Genomic DNA, 27,911 nt, shown 5'->3' on the forward strand with positions numbered 1-27,911 from the left:
AATTACGCTTATTCTAGAACTTTTATGGAACAAAAATGCTTAATCATAACGAAGATTAGGTGCGAAATTGGGAGAAAGTGCAGAATCGCAAACTGCTTGCCGCGTTTTTAAGAATCGTACATACACGGTAGCCATGTACAGGTCGACCTATTTTCACTTAAAAAAACATCCCAGAATTGCACAAAAATAGCTCTGCGCACACTTCTGACTTTATCTATGCACACATCGACCTATTTTTCACTTCAAAAGTCAAAGAAAATTGACAAAAATCCAATTACATGTCTCATGATCTCTCCTTTCTCTGAGACAAAATAATCTGTGATTCGAACTGTGTACTTGTCAGATTATTGCTAAAGTCCTAGCTAGTAACCTTTTATCGCCTTACCAAAATGTCGCCAAAATACCTGTTACTATATTCTAAAGATTAGTCAAAAATTGAACGAAATAGAGAGAATGCAAGCAGTTTTTAGAGGTTTTAATTTCATGTGATTCTGAGTAATTAAGATTAACTCCGAAACTTTTAGATTACCATAAATACAATAATAACGAAAATGGCGCCCAGTCGGTGTAGTGGTCAAGGAAGCTGACTGCGATGCCGAAGGGCCTGGGTTCGAGTCCCGGAGAAGGCATGGTTGTAACCCTCCATCCCTTTCGTAGGAAAGGCAATGGTGGCCCACTTATTAGGTGCCTACATAATAAAGAGACCACCACATCCGGCTTGTATAGATTAATGAACTGGGTTACATTTGTAATTCTTCACAATCTGCCATTGGAAAAAAAAATAATAATAACGAAAATTGAGAATTAAAAAAAACATACATATAAATATGCGAAAAATTGTGTCATATCGTATGAATTATAAAAAATGAGGAATGAGAACTCGTATTTTGTAGAATATGTAGCTAATTTTGTGTTTTAAAAGTTTCGGATATGTTTTCTATAACACAATGAAATGAAGCCTTGCATCTGTTAATCTGTGTTTTGCAAGATGGGTAATACTTAAGCGTTACTGGATATAGCATAAACATTTACCAGTATTTCAAATATTAAAACTCGTTTCAACAAAGTACACGTGAGCTAGTGTTTAACTCAAGACGATATTTTAGTAGGTAAATTTCTAAAAGTTGTAGACATACATCTGCATTAAGAATTGAGAGAATGTGCTGGAAATAGCATGCTGCCAGTTAGTTATATTCAGATTTTCTAAGCATAATCGCTATTAATATCCAATGTTTTAAATTATTAACAACAGAGGGGCTTCCTAAGGTATAAAGAATTACTAACAATATAATATTAATATAATATGACAGAAGGAAAAAAAAAGGCAAATGGTTGCGAACTTTTCCTGAATGCATGGAAAATAAATTACGAGTTATTTAAAAAATTATTCAATTTTAAGATTTTACTTATTTACCGATTTTCCTTCATGTTTTAGCTAAACTAAGCATTGAAACTGTTTTTAAACTGACTAGTTAAAAGTCATTAGGTTATCTGGCATTAGGTTATATCTGGCATAAGTTTAGTCATTAGGTTATCTGGCAGCAGGAGTCATAAAAAATGAGCAATGCTCTTGCCGGGACTTGAACCTTGCCCTCTCGAATACACCGAGTATGCTACCGTTACAACCCGAAGGCATGCAGAAAAAAGGAAAAAATATCTTATATACTCCCCCTTTTAACCCGCGGGAAAGCGCGTGAGGTTTATCATATCCCAACCCTACATAAAGAATAATCCTAATTCGTGAAACTGAAACTCTGTGCTGCTCTCTGTAGCTGAGTTTCTAGCTGTGGTTGACTTTCATAATCGCTTTTTCTTTGCCTGTGTGTTTCAGAAAAAGATTTATCGGTATTTTGTTGGAACTGGGGTATGACACACCCCACGCTCCTGTCCGTGTAAGTGTTTTTCTGACCGAATATTTAGTTCAGAAATTTATTTCTAGAGTGTAACAGTAAATATTTCTACTCGCAAGTGATTTTAAAGTACTTGACATTAAATTCTTAAAAGTTTTCTAACTGCATTATGGTAAAAAGAATGAGTCCTTATGAACTGGAGATGCAACGCATGTGAGATTTATTAGAAACTAGCTGTACCCGCCCGGCGTTGCCCGTGCATTTACAAAATGCAGATAAGTGAATAGCGCAGGAATAGTAGTGTAGGACATGTAGACTGTCTCTCTCTCTTCCCCCCCCACAAGCTACAAAAAAGAAATGAATTGTAATTAATCGATTTAATGTATCGTCAAAACAGCAAACTAACGCTAGAATAAAGAAATCAATTGTTACAATCGAACGTTATTTGAAAACAAATAATAATATCAGTGAGTCAAAAAAACCGTGATTAATTAATTATAAATAATAAGCTACAAAAAAGAAATGAATTGTAATTAATCGATTTAATGTATCGTCAAAACAGCAAACTAACGCTAGAATAAAGAAATCAATTGTTACAATCGAACGTTATTTGAAAACAAATAATAATATCAGTGAGTCAAAAAAACCGTGATTAATTAATTATAAATAATTTTTTTAAAATTTTTCTAATTCAAAAATCGAAAATCGGGCTTCGAGGTCTGGTGGCCAGCCCCTTTGTGCTTCCGTATAAAAAATTCCAGGTCCCTGCGTGCGATAGATTTGGCTGGAGAGCTCGGTCAGACAGACAGACAGACACATTACACTTGCTTTTATTATTATAGATATTTGAAAGCGATGAAGATTGCATTTCGGAAACTGAAGATGAAACTAAGAATATTTTCTACAATTTTTTGGTTTCAAAAAAGATAAAACCTTAATTCCTGATGTTCCTAAAAAAAGAAAAACTGTTCTTATGCTTTCAACAATATATAACGATCATACTATAGATGATAATATTGGAGAGAATAAAACATCAGGAATTATATGTTTTAATAATATGACTAAAGGAGCAGTAGATATGGGGGATGAAATGAATTCAATTGCCAGAATAACAAGGAGGTGGCCAATGGTAATTTTCTTTCCTGCACTGAATGTTGCTGTAATAAATACTTGAATTATATTACATTCAACTTCTAATCCACCAACTAGAAAGAGAAGTCTGTTTTCGAAGGACTTAGCATTACAATTAATGAAAAAAAGTATTGAACAAAGATCTTCCAAGAAATTGACGTACTGCATGCAAAACAAAAACAGAAGTTTCGACGAAGAATTAAAACGAATACATGAAATTCGAAACAACTAAGTATGAAAGATGTGATAAATTTTTTGCCCTCGCGCAAGGACAGAAGAACGTGAATGCAATGTTTAAAATGTGAAAACATTCTGTGACAAGAACACATGAATGTATTTCGTTCAAAGTATGAAGAAATAAAATAAGCATGGTGTATTAGAGATGCAATGAAACTTAGATGTATGATGTTTCTTTTTTTTAATTATTTTCATCTATCTTAATTTTAACTCTAAGATTATTTCGGAAATTAATTTTTTGAAACCCAATTGTTATTAACTTATTTATAATACACGAGAACAAACAAACAAAAAAAAACAGTTTTAAAACTAAATAATACTATTTTTATTGTATTTTAAACATTGGGGTATGTGATACCCCACGCGCCCACTCTAGTAACCTTTCTTGGTGCGACTTCCGCAGGATTAAATGGCAGTTGGAGATTAAAGGACAGAATCGCCTAATCCTGGTGGTGAAGAATCATCATCCATCACCTTTTAGTTCGGGCGCCACTGCAGACATTAGGATCTTTTTTGATGCGAGCGACGAGACAAATGTGCGATGTCCTCGCCGGGACTTGAACCTGGAACTCTCGAACACGTTACTCTACGATGGCATGCAGAAAGAGGGAGAAAATACCTTATAAACTTCTCTATATGCGCGTAACATTTGATTTAATATCCAAGACGTTTTCAGATCTCTATTCTTTTATGGCCACGTTGAGCTTCTGAAAAAGGAAGCATTAGCTAGCGCCAAGTCGGGATAATATAGTGGGTGATTTATCACTGCAGTTTAATGGTTAGCATGATTATTATTGTACAGACAATGCTGCCTGGGGCTTAGCATTATTGTATAAAAGAAATCATTGCCTAGAAACAAAGAGATCCTTCCTAACTCATCTTATCCTGTTTCTTAATTGAAAATACACCACTTCGTAAAAATATTGATTAATCAAATGATGTTCAGGGATGGATTTATGGTTAAGAAGTCCTTTGTGATAAAACATGCAATCAGCATCACCTTAGTGTTTAATTTCGATATGAATGCTTTTTTTTACTTCCTTGTACGAAGTAAAAAGGAAGTATTGTAATCGCGAAAAGTTTCAGGCAGCATATTTCAATGAAAATATCCCATTTTGACCTCTTTCGAATGCAATTTAACGATGTATTTCCGTGATATATGTACGTAAAGACAAAATAAAAGACTCTTTTCCTCCAAAAAAATTATAAAACTGCTTTAAAATGAATTCTGAAGAGAACTTTTCGTGGCGTCTGTACGAACGTTTTCCTCAGGAAGCCATCCCTTCCCTTACACATATAGCTTTCGAGTGCTTTTCGATAATTATACATAAACGAAACCAAATTATTTCCAAAAATGTGCCATTAAAGGCATAGAACATTACAACTTAGCACAATAAACATAATGATAGTTTGACAATTTGCTCTGTGAGAATAATGTGCACAATTAAAAGCTTTAAAAATTAACTACTTTCATAAATTCGAATAGTTATTTTTTTAGTACTTTGTGCTTGAAAATACATATTTAGAGTTAAGAATTTAGGGAAAAAAAAGAACACTTTGCTGAGATATACTGTTTGTGGTTAGAAAAGATTGAAAGGTTAAATGAAGAAACTGAAGGTGAAAATTGGTACTGAAAAGAAAAACAAGTAAGTAGTAAAGGATGTAAGTAAATAACTGCCCTTTCATGAAATACAATGGCTGTACATAATCAAAACTCAAATAAATTGTGGTAATATTCGGCTAAACCTTCCAGCAGAAAAATATAGTTACCGCTTATAAATAATCGTTTGTAGGAGTTCCTGTAGGGTGGGGTTAAATGTGCAAACTTTCACCTAACTCTGTCTCAAAATAACCGTCCAAAGTACTATGTCGGTAAACGAGTTAAAGAAGAATGAGAAAATGTAGAGCTGTAATCTTTTCATTGTTCTAATTAAAAAAGTAAATCCAATTAAGTGGAAATATTAAATTGGGGTATCCCAAGAAAATGCATAATTTTCCAGTCTGTGAATAAACATATATTTTAAGTGAAGCAACTGAGCACAAATATATGTAGCCTACATATGCACAATGTGTTATTACGAACATCCAAACATAAATTTAAAATTTAATCGATTTATTTTCCATGTAGATTTAGGTGACTATATAATGAAAATGTTTACTTTCGGGCAATTAAAACAATTAAAACACTAAACCCAAAAAAAAAAAAAAAAAAAAAAAAAAAAATTCAAAGGCATAAAAATTATTACTTTTCATCATAATAATAATCATTTTATGCCCAATTTTCTCTCTCATTATTTGAAAATACGCTTACATTTTTCTTAGTTTATCATCATCGCTATTATTTACTGTGCCATTTATAGAATTCATTATTAGATCACTGGGCGTTTTAATGTTTTTCCCTATGTGTAACGTGTTAATACAAGCCAGTTTCCCTTAGAAAGTCTTCACCGAAGGCATCCCTCCGTAGTGCCTTAAGGTGGAACATGTAAATGACAGACCGCAAATATTAATTCCTTTACCTATGTATATAGGTTGGAGGGAAGTAATTATTCGTCTTAATCGCTTTCATCTTGTATATAACTTGCTTTAGATGGACCCCCTATTTTAAAGTATTGTTAAGAATTTTCTTATATATGTAAATGATTTTACTGAAGCTACGTTTAAAATTGCAGTATCTTTTGTATAATGTAACATGAAAACCTGAAGAGGAAAGTCTCTGCCAGAAAAACAAGATTACAGGGGTAAGTCTATAGAAACATTAGGTATGTTTTGGAAGCAAGAGAAATGAAAAATTAGCAAATCCTTTGGTGACTAATTGTTTCGCCAAACTTGGCGACCAATTGGCGACATATTGGTCCAGTCTCTGTGTAACTACAACTGATACTGTACTTGAATAACTGTAATTGATCTCCTTATGAAACTGTAACCGCATCCGGCCCTTATAGGTAACTTTAACCGTATATGCCTTTTAAAAAATTTAAGAAATGAAAGGTTCTAGAGATTTCTCTTAGGCCGAGGGAAAAGTATATAACAGAGGAGCTGTCAATTTCTCATTTCAGAAACGACTACGGAGTACTGAGATAGCTCCGCGTGAGCTTTGCTTTTTAGATGCGCTTTACATTGCGTTGTGTTTAACGCTTTTATTAGTTTGAAGTGTAACTACTGAATGTGCCCTGGGGATACTGAGAAGAGCTGTACGAGTAATTTTGTGGAAAGTTTCAGAACTGTGACGTGTCGTTTTGGTAAAATAAATTTTATCAAGCTGATTATCAAAATTTTATCAGATTTGATCATTTTACCAGCTAATTAGTGTGATTTTTTCTTCTCTTAGACTTATTTATGAGCATCAGTCGCAATACATATGAGCATTTTAGCTAAGTAATCCGTTAGCAAATATTTGCATTACTTACATAGTTTCGTAACATCGTTTCAAAAGAACTACTTGTCCTGAAATAATCGTACGTATCAAAAACAATTTGTTTAATGCTTGGCCGGTGTTTTGGATCATCCAATAGTACTTAATATTGGTGTCAGATGATTTGTTGTTCTACACGACATTGCGAAAGTGAAAGATAAAATATAGCAGGTTGCATTTCTGCACTAATTCCTTTCTAAAATTTTGCCTCTGGCCATTTATCAAGTAAAGTCACTCACATCTGTCGTCAACTCTAATTTTGTCGGTCAATTACTAAGCACATAATCTCGCTTCTGAAATGCTGTCAAAATTTAAGACTTAGGTAAAAGATATTTCCGAATTTGCTGAAATGATTATTAAATTAAAGTTTTATAAAATGTAATCTGAGCAGTACTTACAGTTTAATTTTAATTGTTCTAAATAAACAATTAAAATTAAATACATCCTCAGTCCTTGTAGCCACATTTCAAATGCTCATTTGTTTAGTGGAAACCGAATTGAACCACACTCATATAAAATAACTAAATCGATTTTGATAAATAACAGCGTAAATTACAGGGTGACCCAAAAGTCCGTTAACATTTGAAAATTTATTAATTCACTGAATGATGTTAGTATAGACGTAAAATATGACACACAGGCTTGAAATGTTATGGAGTTTTATTGAAAGCACATATGCTTAATACGGCCAACAGCTAACGCTTCTTATAATAACAAAAGCAATAATTATCATCAGAATTGATTTTAGCCAACTTGTAGTCGTCATTCGTCAATAATACCTGTAGTCGAGGGACAATGATGTGAACAGCACTGTACAACATATCTGTGGGTATAGTGAGAAACTGCTATCGGATGTAGTCTTTTAGCATCCCCAATGAGGTAGATTTCAGGTAACCCTACAACCAATAATCACATGGATTGATATCTGGGGACCTGAGAGGCCAAGTACGACGGAAGTGGCGGCTCAGCACACGATCTTCACCAAACGATGTGTGCAAGGGATCTTTAACGTGTAGCAATATGTGGGAGTGCCATCTTGTATAAAAGTCGTACCTTTCAACAGGTGTTTATCAGCCAGATTAAAAATGATAATAATGCGATTCTGTAACATATCAGCTTACTTTGCCCCCGTTTTGAATAGCAGAACTATGCATTTCATGGAAGAAAAAGGCTCCGATCACGATTGACGTGATAAATCCACATCACACCGTGACCAACATTCGGAGGCGACTACAGAAAAGTGCCAAAGTCATGAAGGGACTAATTCCCCCTCTCCTTACAGCTCATTTCATACGCGACTGTCCTGCGGCGTCACCTACAATCTGCTGCCCAGCGCCATATGTTGGCCTTTTTTTTGTTTTTGGATTTTATTTATTAGCCCAAAGAAGCGTTAGCTCAGAAGGCCTATTAATTTCTTTTTTACATTTTGCGTCAATTCTCTTTCTGCGTTGTTTCACATTTCAAACTGTTGCCACGCAATACTATCGCCCTGTATTATATTTAAAGAAAAATAAATAATGCAGAAATTACATTCTGTATCTGTTTGTTTCTCGCATTATGATAAAACAACGGTACCTAGAGCCACCAAAATTTGAATAATGTAATCTTCCACCGAATATGGGCATCTGGAAGTCCTTATTTGGAATTTGGAATTTGTTTTATTATCAATTTCATGTTTTGTAACAATTTAACAAATTTTGGATTAACAAACTCAACGATTTCAAAGCTAGCAATGGCAACACCATACGGAAAAAAAAAAAAAAAAACATTTTTATCTCCATCTCGCGAGACTGTCTGTCATGCTCATTTTAGTATTATTTTGCGATATTGCTGCTGAATTGAATTTTATGGTTTAAGTGCGAAGAACATGATATTTAATAAATAAAGGTAACACACAAAACGGTAAAAAAACGCCCTTTTGGGAGTAATGTAAGATCTGAAAGCTTTCCGATTTTCCTCCTTGTTTTTTATTTATTTATTTTTTGTTTTCAGTAAATCCACGTATTGCATGCGTATCAATTGTTACCTCTCTACCTATATCCTTCCGTAAATTATTGAATTTTCAAATGTTAACGTAACTTTTGGGTCACCCTGTATACAAAATGTAACATAAGGGAGACCATATTTTTCCTGGGCCATATTTAAACTCAAATAAATCTTTCGAAGCTTAATTTTATTATTATTTCCTATTTTGTCCCTGGTTATGCATCAATTGTTAAAGTCAAGGTTTTTATTTATTAGTTATATAATTAGCTCATTTAAAATTATTATTATTATCCCTTTTAATTGGCTCGTATTTCATTTTATCATTTAGAATTATTAGCTATTTTACAGTTTTCCAATTTCCCAGTTTCTTGTTACTCTTTATGACTTACAAATTATTGCATTTTTTTCTTTCTAAATAAACATTTGTTTATCTTGTTCATCTGAAAACTACGTTTATATTTTTTACCCGAAATTTTATTATAAATTTTACATTACTTTTCATGGATGGGTCATATAGTTTCTGCTCTTGACATTTGGCAAAAAATATTATAACGGGCAAACGATGTGGAACAACGCTTCGAAGTATGCTTGTAGCCTGTTGCTAGTCATCATTTTGTTTCCGCATAAAAAGAAGTGCCCTTTCTCTACTTCGATGTGGAAAGCGCTCGATATTTTAAAATGATGTTCTTTCTGTAGCTTTTTTTTTTCACTCAGTCCGCCCGGCAACGCTGTGTGGGCAATGGAATAGAAACGAACTGATGGTTCTAAAAGCGACACTTTCCTCTATTTCTTTTCCTTCATCTATATCTTGAAAGTTTCTTCCCCTGGAATGCAGAGTTTTTGTATAATATTCTTTTCCAATTTTTTACGATCTGCTTTTTATTTCGAAAGTTTCTAGTTGCAAGATGGAATGTTGAAGTTTTTCTTATCTGATCCCGTGGTCGATAAGATGGTTTTCCGTTCTGATATTAAAGGTGAAATGTGGAAAATAGCCCCAAATCTGAATTTTAATAAAGTTCCATTGTACCCAAAAGAACCAAACAGCAATTTTGTTTTTCTTTGACAACTAATTATTAAGAAGTTTTTTTTAACGTTATAACAGTTCTTCTTGAAATAACAGTACACAAATCGATATAGAACGAAACATTCTTTTTTTCTTTACATAAAAACAAAGAGAAGAACAGCATAAAGAAAAAAAAATTGTCTCACAGAATGTTGAAAGCTATATTTAGTTAAAACTATTTATTGTGATGATAATATCTGGCTACAAAGTTTGTCCCTCTGATAAATTAGGTAGGAAATTTATGATGAAAATGCATTTGAAGATTACTTGTCTTGAGAGAAATACTTTTCTGGAGGTTTAATCTAAATACAAACAGTCTTATATCTTAAGTTACATCAGTTGTTACATCTTAAGTTAAACAGCCTGTAATTTTATTCCACTAAACAGCCACTATTCCGCTTAACAATCTGATAATGGCAAATGGTCAGGACCTCGCATATGAGGTAAATGTGTCAAATATCTGAGGTACCTTGCAAAAGTTTTAGAAGGTAAAAATTGAATATTTTACCAACAATTTTACAAGCTGCCTTCACTGTTATAGCCTGATAGAAGGAAGGCTATGTCGCTGATCGTTTCAGAGTGTTTTTAGTAGTTCTTCGACGCCTGTAAACGCGATTTTGGAGTTGTCCTGACTAAAACTGACTAATACAACTGTGTTTCGATACTTCATCAAGTGCTGTCGTCGTTATTCACTCCAAATCCATGAACCCGTAAGCACGAAGGAAAAAAACGTAACAATATTTTTAGATTTTGTGGTAGGAAGAGAAGCAGCGGCAGAGATTTTGCTAGCAAGAGAATCAGAAAACGAATCCAATGTGTAGTATAAATTGTGATGGTATAGGTGATGCTATAAATGGTACAGATTATAATTCAGAAATTGTTTTCGAAACATTTATAAAAATTACTAAAAAATACAAATTTTAAAAATAAATTAGAATATATCTGCGAATTTTATTTGGATTGAATCTAAATTTTGAACTGAGAAAGAGGTAATCAAGTTTAATAAAAATAAAGAGATATTAGTAAATATATACGAAATTAAATTAAGATTGAAGAGCTTAAATTTTGAGAGCTAATGTTTTAAAAGTCACTCGTGCGAGTTTTACAAAGCTTAGCATTTTGGCATAATTTGAGCCGTAGAAACGAAATATGAAAAAAAAAAAAAAAAAAATCTGAAATGTTTCAGATTTTAAATTACGTCCAAAGGGGCGTTTTTTAACATTTTGTGTGTTACCTTTCTTTATTAAATATCATGTTCCTCGCACTTAATCCATAAGATCCAGTGCAACAGCAATATCGCAAAATAGTTTTAAAACGAGCATATCTTTAGAATTTCCGATACAGAGACTCACGCGCTGGAGATAAAAATGTTTTTTCTGCACAACGTTGCCATTGCTCGCTTTGAAATCCTTGAGTTTGTTAATCAAAAATTCGTCAAAGTTTTAAAAAATAGGAAATCGATCATAAAACAAATTTCAAATTTCAAATTGGGTCTTCCACATGCTCATATTCGCTGGAGGATTACGTTATTCAAAATTCGATGACTCTATGTACCGTTGTTTTATCACAATACGAGAAATATACATACATTTATGCAGATTTTTCATTATTTAATTTCTTCAAATATAATGCAGGACTCTAACATTTTGTGGCAACAGTTTGAAAAGTGAACCGACATTTATGAGTCCGACGCAAAATGCCAAAACGAAACTAATAGTCCTTCGGGATTCAAATCCCTTTGGACTAAAAAAAAGGGATTCCTTACAGAAAAATACCAATTTTATGTGAAAATACTTCTGTAGAACAATACTGAATATAAATCTAATATATATCCTAAGCTGCGTTTTTGAAATATGAAAAACGCAAATTAAATTCCGTCAATCGTCTTAATAGAATGAGAGATATATAACTGTCCCATTTTCTTTTGTGCAAAGTCTCTCATAACTAAATTTACTCTTTGTTCTTTAGGATTCTTTCGTTAAAAGAGTAAATAGGTTCATAATTATTAAATATTCTTAAATAGAACTCTGAGGCATAGTGTATCGATCCTAGTTTCCAAAAATCAAAATATATAATTCTGGCAAGAACCGCAATAATTAAGTTTGAAGCTGTAACATGTTCTCATATATCAGCATCCATTCGTTGTTGTTGTTGTTACTAATCTCCATCTAAGAATACACTAGACGAGGTCCACGAGTCCATTCACCTTTAGAAAATCGAAAACAAGCTTAGGAGACTTGTAAAGATCCTCAAGAGGCAACTCCAGGCACTCAGGGGTATGGAGGAAAAGGGCAACCTCTGTAAGTCGTGAGACCCGAGCACCAATGGTAGAGGACTGACTTAGCTCAGATGCCTGTAGGCTTTAGCTGGGTGTAGTGGAATAGACTTTACGCCTTGGGTGGCCCTACCAGGAGTATACATTCCTGACGTACTTCGCCTATTCCACCCAGTGCCAACCCCTCGCTACGTTGAGGCAGCCTACAGGTCTTAAGGGGGACATCCATTCGTACCTCCAATTATCCGAACTCCGACTATTCGAATCGCTTTTAGAATTTAAGAAAAAGAGAGAGGGAGGAGACAGGAAAAGATGAGGATGACTTGCCACTTGAGGAGTTAAGAAACATTCTTTTGAAAATTCCTGGATATTCAGAAGTTAGTGCTGAGGATACAGCAGAATGAAATGTATGTGATTCGTCAGACCCTGGGTTTCAAATTCTAAAAGATGATGAACTTACTGGAAATGTGTGAAAAGAAAGTGTCGATGAAAAAGATGGCCTTACTGGTCGAAGTTGAAGTAGACACGGAACCATCAGCTAGTGAAGTGTTTGCCGGCCTTGAAACTGCGTTGAAGTAGATGGAGCGTCAGCCCGAGTGTGATCACAGCCCGAGTGTGATTTATGAATATAGAAATGACAATATGATGATAAATATTTAAATATTAATTTAGAAGGGATAGTTTGAATCCCTTGAAGAACTAAATTATTTAAAAGCAATAGCTATTGACAGGGGCTTTTCACTCAACAATATTAATCAAGCAGTTAAAAAATTCTAATCTCAACACACCAAAAGGCACTCTCTTGTTTTAGGAGATTATAATATTTCTGTTCTTATTCCCTTCTTTCCATCAATTAAAGTTGCACGTATATTTCAGAAATTTAACTTTCGGGTCGTTTATTCTCCCATCAATAAAATTCCGAGTTCCATACTCAAGAACACCATTACGGATATGTATTCCTGGGGTATTTACAGGATTCCTTGTCAGTGTAGCTTAATTTACATTGGCCAAACTAAGAGAGCCTTAAAATTTCGCGGTAAGGAACAAGAGGCATATGTTAGAAAAAAAGGAAACACGGAAGTCTTCTGTTGCCCAACATTGTTGGTCCGAAAATCACACCTTCAATTTTTATGCTGTCAAAATTATTCAAAATATATCTTCCATTGGTGAACTCGATTTTCCAGAGGCATTTCACATTAAAAAAATCTTTCTATTCTAGTTAACGACCCTAATTCCAATCCAGCTTTGCCTTAATCCTTTAAAGAAATTATGTTTTAGTTCTGGTTTTATCAACAGAGGGCGGCAGTAGCTTATCTCCTTCCAGGCTTTGCTATCTTATCTAATCATTATATCTTATCTCGTTCATTTGCGCTTTTGCAGCTGAGGATGATGTTTCGGTGAAACCATCGACACTAGTCCTGTGAAAATTTTAAAATACAACGCTGATTTTTGTTGTTTGGCTTCTAAATTAAAATTTGTTCGGCGTGTTATTGTATCTTAAATATTTAAATATTTGAGGTTTAATGCTTTAAAATAAGCATGGGAACTCTGTTATATTTCCTATTAAAGATGCTTGTAATAATTACTATAGCATTCTATTTAAAGTTTGAATTACAAGATATATATACATCCGTTTTGTATTTCGAAACTGGTTACAAAACTCATTTTTCAAAATTTAAATGTAGTTTCGCTTTATATTACATAGTTGAGAAGCATAATTTTCGACTCGTGAATCAAAGCTTGGTTTACATTTTAAACCAACCTGGAATACAGAAGGAATTTCGATTTATATTCCAAGTGCTAGAAATATTATTTTCGATTTGAATTTCGAGGTTTAGATGTAGCTTTCTTTTCACGTTCCAAAGTTTTGAAATATAGTTTATAACTCAGTTCGCAAAGCCATGAAATGTAGATTTCGGTTCGAAGATTGAAATTTCTGAGAATAGAATCCGAATCATATTTCGAGTTTCCTTTGAAGCACAGCTTTCAGCTTACATATCGAGATCTGAAAACATGTTTACTTTTAGTAATAACTGTAAAGATCTCGACTATATATTGGTAAGAGTGCTTTGCAATATCTGATTCAATCGCAGTAAGAATTTCATTTTCTGCTTTGAAAGAAACTTAACTTTTATTGTCTAAACGTGATGTACAATGCTGTTTCAGTATTTTTTAGTTGAATGGCATACTGCCGGTTCCAAATTTTTACCGCAATAGAAACAAAGTTCTATCCGTTTTTTGAGATCTTATTGTTTTGCAGTTTTGCATGAGTCTAGAAAATGTTCTGTGAAATGTTTTTCTTGTGTACAAAGGCTGTTCGCACATTTTTTAGACGATTTTGCTTTGCTATAAAACATTCGTCAGCTTAGAAATTTGTTTCTTAACTGCAACTATATTCTTGAAAGTGTTAATTATCATCTACTGCTTGACAGCTTTGTTTTCATACAAAATGGAGTTTTTGGAGAAGCAATAATTATGTTCATATCAATAAAAAAGTGTTATTGGGAAGCAGAGTAGCAAAACATTGTAAAGCACGACTAGTAAAATTATATCAAATCTATTAATGCTTGAAGTATTTGTTCTGAGGCATCGATGACTTCATCATAAAATTTCAGCTGTGAAAGAGCGCGAATCACACACTGAATGCATGACTGCGATAATGAGTTGAATAATGCTTCTTCTTAATATTGTTACGAAATGTCCAGGCGCGGTAAGATATGTGTGTGTGTGTGTGTGTGGGTGTGTGATTATGGCACAGCCTCGAGGGCTATCTGCCTAAGGGGAGGGATGCCTTCGTGGAGGACTTTCTAAGGGAAACTGGCTCGTATACACGTTACACATGGGGAAAACCACGAAAACGCCATGCAGCCAGCCCGTTCGCGGGATTCGAACCTCGGACCGAACTACCAGTGTTCAGCGACTTTACCGCTCGGCCGCTGGTGGGCCGCGGTAAGGTAACTTCCTCACAGAGCAGTTTTAGAGTTGCCATAAAATGGCAAGGGAAAGCAGAGTTGCCATATTTGGCGAGCAATCGCCCATTTCGCGACAAAATCGGCGATATGCCATGGAATGATAGAGAACGAATTCTTACCGGTTTAGCCCAGAATGTTCTCGAACACAAGCCGAAAGCTACATAAACCCTGCTGGTACGCAGTCAGTTTGTTAGTATCGAGAGAGTGCCTCGTCGAGAGGGCGAGTGAGAGTGTGCTTCGTCGAGTGCGAGATAGTCAGTATCGAGTTGGTGTCTCGTCTAGTGAGTCTATCCCTGCGGAGTCGATCGAGTTGACAGCCGGGCAGCGAATGCCGAGTGGGTTGTCGAGTTCACCGAAGGAGTCTCTTAGTGTATCGCGGTTAGTGCATCGTCGAGACAGCGTGTTGAGCTCCGGAAACGACTGAACCAAAAAGTCGGGAGCCGTGCTCTGTGTGTCGTCGAGTGCATCGCGAGTTGTAGCGTGGAGAGTCTCGAGAGTACGTGGAGTTCCGAGAACGACCGAGCAGTGTCAGGAGCTGTACTCTAGTGTTTTGCAGTGAAACTGTCTCCACCGTGACAGCCTGATAACCTGAAGGCTGTGTCGCTGATCGTGTCGGCGTGTTTATAGTAGTTCATCGACGACTGTAAAAACGTGTTTTTGGTTCTGTCCTGACAATATGGCCAATATAGTGTGTTTCGATACTTCATCAAGTGTCGTCGTTATTCACTCCAAATCTACGAACCCCGTACGAACGTGAAGGAAGAAACTAACGTGTAACAATTGGTGTCAGAAAAGAAAAGAAAAACGCAACAATATACTCAATTACAAGGAACGATCGCATGTTTTCATCTTGCTGTTTTCATGCTGGTTGAAAATATAGCATTGTCGCTAGTATAACATAATTCTTTGGGTGATACCACTCATCGGAGAAGATGATAAGAATGCTAAGATGAAGTACTAATTGGATTACCGCGTTTTCCTCTGCACGATTATGTAAGTGTTAGACCTGCCAGAATATTGACCAATGCCGTCTCTGTTGTGCAAAATGCCCTTGATTGTTAGTGCGAGTGAGGGGGAGATTGGCGTGTTTTGCGTTCGTCCCTTGATCGGTTGGTACCAAACTTGAGCAGTGTATGTGACCATCCTTTTGATGACAGTTGAATAGACGGTCTTTTGATTGCACGGCCTACGTCTTAAAACTGTTTTCTTAGAAACTAAGATGTTGGCGTTGTGTAGCTGATACATTGCTTAAGTTCCTTAATGGGGAGAAACCAAATCAATCTTTGATCCCACGTAGCACCCAGGTGTTTTATTTCTTTTGCGCTTTTAATCCTGCTGTTGTTGATTGCGATTTCTCGACTAATATTGGTCTTGACACCCTTTATAAGCGCCTTTGATTTGCCTTCTGAGATGGTCAATTTCAAGGCACTGCAGGAATCATAGAATAACTGAGAAGTTTGAGTTCCATGTATCTTCAGTGCGTTTTTGCATTTCCCATCTGCGTAAGCTATTACTTGTGTGTGCCAGATAGTAGTTAATAGGATACTGAAGGTCACATTTCATGATTGAAACGGCACAAGATCCTTGTGGACATACTCGTGTCCATTTGCGCTGTATGATGCTATTGTTTTGCATGACGATCGGCTCGCGGTTCCAGAGATAACTGATGAAGGCCTTGATGTATGCTTGCTGGATATTTTCCTTATATCGGTGCATGTTGAAAAGCTAACCACTTCAAGTCATAAAAAGTGCTCTTAACTGAGGATGGCTATGTGGTAGCCATCGTTTCATTTTCCCCAGGATGTAGTATTCCATAGTCATAAGTGCGTGTAGTAGATTTCTCTCCTCAAAGGCTGACTGTGTTGGGCTGGTATGGGTGATGCTTCAGATGGTTAACTAGAAGTTTTTTTTAATATATTTTTTCTAACTCTGAAAGGAGGCATTTTTGGTTGGTTGGAATCCAAGCTACTAGGGTCTTTGTTGTGTTTGAGGAAGAATGTGACTTGAACGACTTTGAAATCATAGGTAAGAGGCGGGCATGCCGGCAGTTTTTCGAAAGGAGGTTCTTGAGAACCTGCTGTACATCTTCTTTTTTAATCCATTATCATCTGACGTGCTGACTGCTGTATTGTTGCTCTGTTCTGACTTTCGAGGAGTAATCTGCTGGGAAGAATGTATCTAGTATATTGTTGAATGCGTCTGTCGCATCATTTGTTGTACTGTTTTCGCGCACATTCTTGAAGACTGAATTATGTAAGCTTGCAGACCTTGTTGACAGCAATCTTGTGCAAAATACTGAGACTCGGGGTTCTCCCAGACCACTGACTGGACTTGCGTCCTGTCAAATTCGATTTGTTGGGTATATAATCAGACTTCACAGGACTAGAACCATAGGTCCATCATATGGTAGGTGCGGGCTTGGCAGGGACCGTACTGGTACTCTCGTGTCCGTTGCCTTCGCTGTGGGGACGCTCTCATGTAGATATTAAGCGCTGTGCCGGGGGGACGGCTCCTCGCGCAGCCCTCAGTGTGATGAATTATGGCGATGAACATAATTCATCACACTGAACATAATTCATCACACTGAGTCCCTGCGGGCTGTTCGGTGGGTTGGCGCCCCGGCGGCACAATCTTTAGAGGGAGGCTGTCTAAACATGTTAAGGCGCTTAAAGAGCTGCCAGGTAATGTAGCCGGACTTGGTGTTAATGCACAACATCTCCAATTGTAGAGCGATATTAGTCGTATAATGCTAGTAGTTGGAATACATAGTCGTCACTCTGTTTTCGATCTGCGGCATAGTACTCTGCATTTGCTTTGCTGTGCGCATAGGTCCTTGGTCCACCAGAAATGTAGATTCATTAGGATTAGCGATGCAGTAGAAGTGAAAAATTCGAAAGCTCTCGCTGGGACTCGAACCCTGAACCTCTTGAATACGCGTCGATAATGCTTCCAATTACACCATGAAGGCATTAAAAGCCATGTGGTAAAAAGGGAGAAAATAACCTTAACACCTTTTCTTTACTTGTTTGTTTGGGATAATTTACGAACTTATAATGCATATTGTGCTAGTAGTTGAGAAGTGCGTTTAAGACGCACATAAACACACTGAGAAAAAGGAATAAATAGAAGCAAATTTCTTAAGAAGCTATTTGATTCTATAGAAACATTGCTGTATCCAATATTGTAAGCTTCAGATGAAGTTCTTGTGTTTCCAAGACATAGAATCGATTTAATTCCGAATTCAAAAGAATGCGTATACTTTTTTAACTGTATTTTGATTTAAATTTTTTCCCATTATTATGCAAATTAGATTCCATATTTTTGGTTTGATTATTACCGCATATGTTCAGAATATGAGAGGCAATGTTTGCATATGAAAGCAAGAGTTTGTTTTGTATCTTTGAGAGTTTGTTTTGTATCTTTTGGATAACAAGAATTTGTTTTGTATCTTTGAGAGTTTGTTTTGTATCTTTGGATAACAAGTGTTTGTTTTGTTGCTTTCCAAAATTATAGATTAAATTTTACAAGCACTACTTATATTCATCTAGTATCAACTTTTGATGCAGTTGCATTAAAAACCGTCATTTTGCTCAGACGAAACAGCAAAACTGATTTTCGATCTTTTGAAATGTGTAACAGTGCAGATGCAGTCATTTGATTGGTACGTTAAATAAATATTACAGCGAACAATTAGATTTACATTTTCAGAATTCTTAAAATAATACCACCTTTGCGTAGTTAAGAAAAAAAACTCATTTACGGAAATAGAATTTCACATACAATTATAAGGTATTTTCGACCTCTTTTCCGTAGACCTTTGTGGTGTAACTAAAGGCGTATTTGAGAGGTCCAGGGTTCGAGTCCGGCGAAGGCACTATCATTTTTCCTGTCTCTTTCTTCAAAAAATTCTAAAGGCTCTACACAATTACTGATTAGAATATCTGTGAAAATAATTTGCTTGCTATCTTAAAGACGTTAATAGCATGTATCTGTGATACTTTGACGCTGATAATAAGGTAGCCATCCTGTGGGTTTACTTAAGATCTCGGCCAAAACTCCTTTTATCAGAATTATTAATTACAAATGATTCTGCACAAAATGTTCTCTGGACCTGTCCTTTAACACCAATATGGAGATATACATGTTCGTTAAATGGCAAGCCATTCAACCAGCAAAAGATCAAGGATCGGAAATAAATTGATGAAAGTAACAAGTATCGTTTAGTGCTATGGATTGTTTACACGAGGAAAGTTTTAATTTATTTATTCTATCTCTGGAGAATAAAGGGTCTTGCAGTTTTCTGAGTGACGAAAAACAAATTATGATGAAATTATGATGAATCGAGGGACAGAAGTGGCTTAGGAGGAACGGAATGTTGAAATAGGGGAGTCAAATGAAAACCATAATTATTTTTTTAAATATTATTTATTGGTACAGAAGTAAATCACTTTTCTTCAACATAGTCCCTTCCTCGTTCAATGCAAGTCCGCCAGCGCTTCCAAGATGTTCCAAGATGATGCTCTTTTCGTCCCAAAAGAGGGTCAGCATAACCTTCCCTGCAGACAGCTGTGTCCGAAACTTTTTGGGTTTGGGTGATGAGGAGTGGCGCCACTCCTTGCTCGCTCGCTTTGTTTCAGGCTGATGGTAATGCACCATGTTTCGTCACCAGTGACAGGAAGGCCTTACCGTCACGTTCAGCACGCCACAAAAGGTCTTCGCACGCATCAACACGTCGCTGTTTCAGTTCAGGCGTCAGTTGTCGGGGCACCCATCTTGCAGACACCTTATGAAACTGGAGAACATGCACAATATGATGTGCCGATCCATGACTCATGTGTACACATGCTGCAATTTCCTCTATTGTCGCACGGCGGTTTTCCAAAACGATGGCTTCAACGGCTGAAATGGTCTCTGGAGTCACTACGCGCCGAGCCTGCCCGGGGCGTGGAGCATCGACCACGGACGTAACACTATTTGCAAATTTCCGGCACCATTCATAGATTTGTGGCTGTGACAAACACGCATCTCCATACTGAACTTTCATTCGCCTAAAAATGTCAATCGGTTTCACACCTTCGATTCGCAAAACCCGAATCACAGAACGCAGCTCCTCGCTGGTGCATGTGGCTAGTGGGGCTGCCATTTTGAAACTGTTGTTGCGCGGGTGTTTGTGCATCTGCCGGCTGCTGCCACCTAGGAGACATCCGGCATACTATCGCAAACAGGCATGCCAACTTACAGCTCACTGGCGCCATATGCGGATTTTTATTTCTACTTTTATGGTTTTCAGTTGACTCCCCTTAAATAAAATAATGTGAATGTAAAACGAGAAGAGACATTTAAGGTGTATTTGCGGGAAATTTGAAATAGTGCATATCAGTAAACAATGAGGAGCGGAAATGCTGCAAAATGTGAAGCTGTGCCTTTACATGCATCACTAACGCGGTGTAATCACATACAGAAGCAAGCATAACAAGCTTGATGCTGAAATGGCAAGATTATGTTACTATAGCCTGTAACTATGTCTGAGAGTTGATAGTTGACAGCAGGGTCCGGACACCCGGGAGGACACATCCGACATTCCACGAGGGCTGCTCCGGAAGTATTTTACAGTTAAATGTTGGGTTTACATAGCCATATATGTTCAACATTCTCATTATTGAGAATCTATACATTTCACAGTTGTTTGGCGTATAGTTAATACAGTTTGAATTGAATGCACGTGGATCTAATACACATTAGGCATACATTGTCATAGTACCTGCATTAGCATTTTCTATGTTCATTATATACAATGTATTCTAAGTACATTATATACGGACACCATTGTATCACATATACATTGCATAAAGATGCGTTACATACGAATTAGTGTACTTCTATGGTACGTTACAGAGAGATCAAAGTCATTAAATGCAGAAACATAAATTAACTTAAAACTTAAATTATCATTTTACGCATCGAAATAAAATAATATAATGTTACTGCCTTGATATAAAAGAACACTAAATAGTAAATTAAGTTATTCGGGGCATGATCCTGACTTGTTAAAAAGCAGGACGATACTTATGCACATTCTTAAATACAACTTACCTTAACTCTTATAAGCACAATACTTGTGTACAACAAAATAATAATAATCCATTGAAGTAGTGTCCAGTAATTACATTAAGTTATTACTCTGTTTGCAATAACTGTCTAATGTAAGTACTGGACAGTCAACACAATAATGTCCAGTGCTTACATTAAATTATTACTCTGTTTGATGCATTCTAGTGACTACTTACGCATACAATAATATAAATATTATCTGCGATACTATTGTTTTTTATATCTCTGACTGTAAGGAAGTTTCTGAATAAATAAGCATTTACCGTGTAGGGTTTTTCTTATTTTACATAACAAATTATTTTAAGTTTTGTACCTTTCCTGAACCCCTCATTTTACCCTCGCATTTCCTCGCCAGAATACAGATTTAAAGTTAAGTGAAATGAGTAAAAAGTCAGACGAATCTTGCAGTTTATTCAGAGCGTGATTTCGCTGGCTAACGCACGTTATTAGTTTGTCCTTGCTGTTACGCTGAGTTGCTGATACGCCTTGTGGCCATTTAAGAAGTACATTGCCGGGTAGGTTGTTGAGTCAGCTGAGTTAGCCCTAAATTAAATTGATAGTCCAGAACTACTCCTCATCTTTGGATTTATTTGTGAATTATTCTTCAGTTCCACCTAAAGTCGTCGGTGCTCTTGTAAGCTCGAGGTTCGTGCATTTGTGTTCAGAGTTCGACGAATAATTAAAGGGTTATTTTACCTTTCTCTGTGTTGGTATTCTTTTATGCCTGTGCGAGAAGTTGCCAGGTTCCTTAGTGAGATGTACTGATATTTATGATAGCAAAGAGAGTTAGATCTTACAAGAGTTCTTACATTACATTTAGAGTTCTTACATTTTAGACTAAAATCAATAATGTAATTGACGGACTAAACGCTAATCAGTTGTTTCTTCAATGAATTGGTTGTTTCAAGAAACTTCATCTCAGCATAGGAAGACAATTTCTTAACATTGAAAATGTTGCCCTTTTGAAGATAAAGATGGTCCAAAGAATTACTTCTCTATTCAAAAACTGTTATCTGTATTTGTAAAGCAGGGAATATTGTAATGCAATTTTAAGACATTTTACACCTATTTTTGTAGCAGCCAAAGACCAACATTAAATAAATTCATAGTCACAATGAAGCAACAACAACTAGGTCTACTAATGTTTGTACAAATGTAATTTATTACGATCAATATGTTGCATGATTGACGTCTTTCTACTTTTTCCAGAGGGAAGCCCTTGAGAGCTACAATACCACTGCGGCTAAAATGCTTAGGTGGAAATTTGATTTGATGAATCAACTTGACCTGTGATTACGATAAATTACGATAAATGGAAGAATTACGATAAATGGCCATGCCAGTTTGCATATTTAGAATAAAAGTCTTGTAACTGGCCAGAGAAACACAGAGGAGGTATTATATCATATACTATACTTATATTTTCTAGTGTAACCGAGATATTATAATTTATTCATCTTTTAGAAACACGTATACATGCGTTACGCCTACAGATTTTGACTCTGTTTTCCATAAATCTAATTTCACAGATTAAAATAATTTACTTGTGTATATAAAGCTAATTTCTAAAACAGAGGCAACAAGCAATAAAAGTTCGAAATGCAATCTTAGAGGATTGACGTATTCTAAACAATAAAGCAAGTTTCTCTGAAACTAATGAGTATTTTAAGGTATCTGCCTACGTTAAAAAAACGATTTCGGCGAAAAAATTCGATTTTTTATAATTGAGCAATTTGAAAGGTCAGTTTTGTAGGATTCCGAAAATGGTTCATTTTTACGTTTGTGATAATTAGAAGAGAAGATATAGCCAATTAACTGCACTGGAAGTGAAAGCAGAAAGACCGGAAGTGCCACTTAAAAGGTTCAACCTAAAGGTAAACAATGTTGTTATCCGTGTTGTTTTTTACCTGTTTGTGTGTAAAATTGTGGTAAAACATTTCATTTTAATTCTGGGTACTTTTTTTTGTTTCTGTCAATAATTATTTGCCTTAATTTTTTTAACTGAGACTGGCAACAATGCGGTTTTTTGAACTGGGTCTGGCAGCATTGCGATTAGGTATAAAGACTATGTTGCTGGGTGCATATATAGCAGTTTTACTTTTAATTCAGGGTATCTTGGATTACTTCCTGTGTTTGAACATTTAGACATATCAATTGAACAAGAAGTGATTAAAAATTACTTTGGAATTGATAACGAAAAAATAAAGAACTCGAAACGTCATTCGTCGCTCATTTCGAAAATAGCCAGAAAAAAATTAAAATCAAATAGGAAATCAAAATTACTGAAGTATAAAGATATGGAGGGTGTGATGTACAAATGCGGAGAATTTTATGCGTGTAAATACAACAGAACAGTTTTTCTGTTAATGTCAAATCTTTAAATGCGTTTTCTGGAAAATTAATTTTTCTAGTGTTTTTACATACAAGAAATATAATTACTCAAAATGTTCTAAAGGTATCTCTATTAAATTTCACTAAAGTGTTTTCTATGTTATTTACTAGGTTTTAAGCTTCAATCTAAGTTATATTTATTAATTTGATTGTTTTATATGTATTTCAATATAAAACGATAAGAAATATTTTACAAAAAACTGTGTTTTTTCATGTAATTACACATATTTTAGTAAATTTTAGAAATATAAACATTTTAGTTCATAACACAGATGAGTGTTGTAGTAGTATACAGTATAAATAAAATTGAAATATATGCTGTGGGAAAAAATATACGACATTTAACGTAAGTGTTAAATTCTCCTAAATTTTGAAATATATGCAATTTTATGCACAAGCATATATTTCAAAAATTTATGAAAATATTCCTAAAAATTTACCTATTTTCATGATTTGATATCATATTTTGATTAAATAAATATATATTTCATCTGAATTCTATGTTTTTTTAAAAAAAGTGCTCCGAACGTAGGCAGATACCTTAATATTTGAAAATTGATTTTATCCAAGAGATTTATTATTACTTCTTGACCAAAAGTGTAACTGTGTTTTGTAATTCCAGATGAACTAAGGCAAAATAATCACTTTCATTCAGCATTGAGAACCACAGAACGAAGCAGTTAAAGGAACAAGCTCTGGATAACAGCTTCGCAATCGAGAAGTGAAGGCGTGTCCCTTGGGTCGCGTGTCCCGCCTTGGCACAACTGGTGGTCGCCATTAAATGGAGAGGTCTTCACAATTAGGAAGCGACCCAAGGACGTAATTCCCAGAGTGCACTGCGATAAGGGGATCCGGAATGAGTTCAGTTTGGAGACGTTACCGTTATTTGTCCGTTAATTTCAATCCTGTAATTGGAACTCCGATGTTGTTACAGGCTCGAGCGCCGCATAGAAGTGATTGAAGTTATTTTGGTGTACTCCTTCGAAGTGAAAAACTGGTTTTCTGCCACGGGCGTTAAATGGCTAAACAGTGAGATCAGCTTCTCTGCAGTACACAGATAAAAAAGACCTTCTTATTTACTTATGCAACGTTGTTAGGAAAAGAAATTCCATCTTAAGCTAAGGCAAAATTTTTTGTTCTCCTTGTAAAACCTTTGCCGAAATACTATATTCGATAGATTCTAAGGTACGGAATATATTTGTTACACGTAGCAGATAAGGATTGTAAAATAAAAGTGAAAAAATCTGTAAGGTATGTGTTGCATTAGAAAGATATTGTCATAGATATTTTGCAATAATTTCTTTCGAAAATTAAAATATGTATTCTAGATGTTAATAAGAGAGCTAACTTTGTGCAATATACATTGAGATCAAGAATTATGAAAGGAAATTCACCAATTTTGGACAGATATTTAGTATTTGTATGAAAATACGCAGAAAAATTTTCTGCCTTATGTAAAATGGGTATATTTCTTCTATACGATTATAAATTACATAGTTAATATGATTTATTTTCACTGTCAATTTTTAATCCTAGATTAATCTTCCGCATGATACATTTAATTACTATATTAACGCTATTTAATCACATGCATAACATATCGAGAGAATTTATAAACTGAATCAATTAGAAGTTATGTCGTAAATTCCCAAATTTGTAGTATCATTAGGTTATCTGGAAGCAGGAGACGTGAAAAATGTGCAATGGCCTTGCAGGGACTCGAACCTAGACTTCTAGAACACGCGCCGAGTGTGCTATCATTACAACATGAAGGCATGTGGGAAGGAGGAAGAAAATCCTTTATATACTCCCTCTTTCAGAGGGCTAATCTCCCGTCGCCCTCTTTCAGAGGGCGACGGGAGATTAGGAGACCCAGTCGCTAAATTCTTGTGGTGACGAATTATCGTCCACCATTATTTTAGTAAGGGCACCGCTGTAAAGTCATTAGGTTTGCTTGGATCAGGAGACGTGAAAAATGTGCAGTGCCTTCGCCTTGACTCAAACATCGGCCCACCAGAGGCCGAGCGGTAAAGTCGCTGAACACTGGTAGTTCGGTCCGACGTTCGAATCCCGCGAACGGGCCGGCTGCATGGGCGTTTTCGTGGTTTTACCCGTGTGTAACGTGTATACGAGCCAGTTTCCCTTAGAAAGTCCTCCACGAAGGCATCCCTCCTCTTAGGCAGATAGCCCTAGTGTGCTTTGCCATAATTAAATACACCACAACACCACCTTGACTCAAACTTGGACCTCTGGAATGGGCGCTGATTGTGCTGCCGTTGTACCACGAAGGCATGCGGGTCGGGAGGAGAGAATCATAATTAGGAATTAGCTTTTATAAAACCAAACTTGCGTCAAAAATGATTACTAGGATACATGATGACGTAATTGTGTAAATCACTATATCTTGTTATAGAAGATATGGTGCTACAGTAATGTTTTCATCTAAGACTTCACAAGAAACCCTTCAGGTAGAAATTAGCTTCATGATTACAAAAGATAAGTACAAATCGTTCTTCTTTAGCTGATAAAATGGAAATGTGTAAAACTAAACATGTGCTTACGCGAGAAAATTGAAAACTTCAGGAAATTTTTAACCAAATAAATAAGGGATGAACACTCTTCTTCTGTCCAACAAGGACTGTCCTTGTTGGCATAATAAGAAATAAGCAGCAAGTATATATTGTCCGCTAACGATTAGAAAGGGACAGGAATTGAGATCATTAAGCAAATCCGAGAGTATTTTTATGGATGTGAATTCTGTACGTATCACGAACACGTTTAATATAAAAAGTAAGATCGAAATTTATGCGTGCGTGGGACCCATAAGCATTGGACAAATCCGACACACATGTGAATAAAACTGTCAATTTATTCACTTGTACTGTAATGTTCTATTGCAGTTTTAACTTAACACTAACTAGTCATTAACTAGATTTAACTAGTTATTAACTTTAATTTCTATTTTTCAGACATAGAACGTAGAGACCTTATCTGTATTGATTTAGACATATTGAAATTTTCAGACATAGGGATTGAAAATTTTAAATAAGTAACAGACGAAATGACGGCGTCACGTGCAAAGCAAGTAAAATGAACGTTTATATTATAAAATGAATGCGTCGAAACGTTTTCGTGTATTCGGAAACTAAATACCGTTTTGAAAAAAAAATAGTAAAAACATTTTTTCGAATCCAATTTTATTTATACATGAAAATACATGTCTTAAACTATTTTTCAACATAGTTTCCGCCAATGATCAAACACTTGTCATAGCGGGTGACAAGTTTTTGTATACCATCGTCAAAGAAACTTCCCGCCATTTTCGATAACCACGACTCCATTTTCCGTGTCATCGTCAGATACAAAGCGCTTGCCACCAAGCTCGCGCTTCACAGTTTGCGATAATTCAAGCGGTCAGACACAATTTCGAACAAAACAGTACGTGAAATTTGTGGAAATGCCTCTGAAAGAGTTGTCATTGTGAAGCGTCTGTTCTCATGAATTGCTTCATCAACTTTCCTTACCAAATCATCGGTGACAACAGAAGGCCGACCACTCCGAGCCTCGGCGTGGACATTTGTTCGACCTGCATTAAACATTCTTACCCACTTTCTCACCATTCCATCACTTATCGCATATTCACCGTAAACTTCTGTCACTTGACGATAAATTTCGGCCGGTTTAACATTCCTCGCGTTCAAAAATTTAATCACGGCACGAATCTCACAGTCAGCGGGAGAACTAATTGTCTTAAACATTTTGAATGTGCACAGCAAGCTGAAAACACAACATAGAGCAACCAAAATGGCGACAATTGAAAGTCAGTGAACAAGAAAGTCTAGTGCGCATGCGCGGGACGCCTACCACAACGTTGTGACGGCGCTAGAATGAAACGGTACTTAGTTTCCGAATACGCTACGTACCTTATCTGTATTGTCTTATCTTTATCTATTTTTCAGACATATTGTGCAAAAATATTTCGTAATTTTAAAACTATTATAATAAGTTAAAGAAGTGTCAAAACTGCTAAAATTTTTGGCGACCCCCCATGGGAGTCGCTATCCACAGTTTAAGAAACTCTGCTGTATGCAATCACCTGGATGTGAATGTGTTGTTATTATCAAGAGGTATGTCTTCAGTGCCGCCCAACCAGTATAGTAGTTAGCGTCTCTGACTGCCGTGGCTAAGAGCTCGGATTCGAACCCTGGAGAAGGCATGTATGTTTGTAAACGTATAGTGTCCGTGCGGCATGAGGCACTCTAAATATGCGGTGAGCCGAGAGTCCTCTCGAGAAGCTGGTAGAGGAAGAGGAAAGGGAGACCCTCGGAGCCGTCCCTCCCTGGTTGCTATCCAACAAAATTAAGGCGGAACAGACCTAAGCCGTACTGTCACCTGTAAGGTGCTCAAGGCTGTTGCCAACGACAGGTGTAATCTTGTGCTCCATGTCAGGAGGAATTTCGTAGGATTGGGCTGACTATAG

At 35.9% G+C, this 27,911-nt stretch overlaps 1 protein-coding gene and 1 long non-coding RNA gene across 4 annotated transcripts in view; both read left to right on the forward strand.

The window, feature by feature from the left end:
• Positions 1-27,911, forward strand: part of LOC118183330 (uncharacterized) — a 748,198-nt gene that overhangs the window by 20,105 nt on the left and 700,182 nt on the right. The gene's annotated exons all lie outside the window — the stretch shown is intronic.
• On the forward strand, positions 22,260-24,681 carry LOC146997059 (uncharacterized). Its single transcript, XR_015041092.1, has 2 exons — positions 22,260-22,435; positions 24,054-24,681. It is a non-coding gene; the product is annotated as an uncharacterized LOC146997059 (long non-coding RNA).

Source organism: Stegodyphus dumicola, chromosome 5, assembly GCF_044657685.1.
Source record: "Stegodyphus dumicola isolate Sdum_Otavi_A_Nest chromosome 5, ASM4465768v1".
Taxonomy (NCBI): Eukaryota; Metazoa; Arthropoda; class Arachnida; order Araneae; family Eresidae; genus Stegodyphus; species Stegodyphus dumicola.